General features: G+C 35.2%; 1 non-coding gene across 1 annotated transcript; it reads left to right on the top strand.

The window, feature by feature from the left end:
* Nucleotides 1–108, top strand: LOC130937881 (small nucleolar RNA R71). The gene has a single exon (XR_009069074.1). It is a non-coding gene; the product is annotated as a small nucleolar RNA R71 (small nucleolar RNA).
* The last annotated feature ends 940 nt before the right edge of the window (nt 109–1048 follow it).

The following is a 1048-nucleotide window of genomic DNA, read 5'->3' as shown; positions in this document are numbered from 1 at the left end:
AAGCATGTCAGTAGGATACCTTTTGATCAATTGCTTATATCTTTCCCAAGCTTCATAGAGGGATTCACCTTCCTTCTGTCTGAAGGTTTGGATTTCCACTCTAAGCTTGCTCATCTTTTGAGGTGGAAAAAATTTTGCCAAGAAAGCACTGACCAGCTTATCCTAAGAGTTCAGGCTTTCCTTAGGTTGTGAATCCAACCATGTTCTGGCTCTGTCTCTTACAACAAAAGGGAAAAGCATAATCTTGTAGACTTCAGGATCAACTCCATTGGTCTTAACAGTATCACATATCTGCAAGAGCTCAGGTAAGAACTGATAAGGGTCTTTGATGGAAGTCCATAAAACTTGTAGTTCTGTTGCAGTAGAGAAACTAATTGAGGCTTTAGCTCAAAATTGTTTGCTCCTATGGCAGGGATTGAGATGCTTCTTCCATAGAAGTTGGAAGTTGGTGTAATAAAATCACCAAGCATCTTCCTTGCATTGTTGTTTGGTTTGGCCATAATTATTCTTTTGCTGCTTCCTTTTCGAAAATTTTAGTGAGGTCCTCTTCAGAGTTTTGTGCTTTAGCTGCTCTTAGCTTCCTCTTCAGAGTCCTTTCAGGTTCAGGATCAGCTTCAACAAGTATGCCTTTATCTTTGTTCTTGCTCATATGAAAGAGAAGAAGACAAAAAAAATATGGAATCCTCTATGTCACAATATAGAGATTCCTTTAGGTGTCAGAGGAAAACAAGAATGGAAGGATGAGGTAGGTAAGGAAGAATTCGAACACACAAAGAGATGGAGTTCGAATTGACAATGGAGGAGGAATGTTAGTGTTTAAATAGAAAACAACAAAAAGATAAGAGAAGGGGGATAATTTCGAAAATAAAAGAATAAAATTTAAAATAAATTTTGAAAAATTGGTTGTGGTTTTGAAAAGATAAGAAATAAAAACAAACATAAAGTCAATTAGTTAGTTGAAAAAGATTTGAAAATCAACTTTGAAAAGATAAGAGGTTAGAAAAGATTTTGAAATTGATTTTGAAAAAGAGATGATTTGAAAAAGATA

Source organism: Arachis stenosperma, chromosome 6 (genome assembly GCF_014773155.1).
Source record: "Arachis stenosperma cultivar V10309 chromosome 6, arast.V10309.gnm1.PFL2, whole genome shotgun sequence".
Lineage (NCBI taxonomy): Eukaryota > Viridiplantae > Streptophyta > Magnoliopsida > Fabales > Fabaceae > Arachis > Arachis stenosperma.
This window is presented reverse-complemented; position numbering and strand designations above follow the sequence as displayed.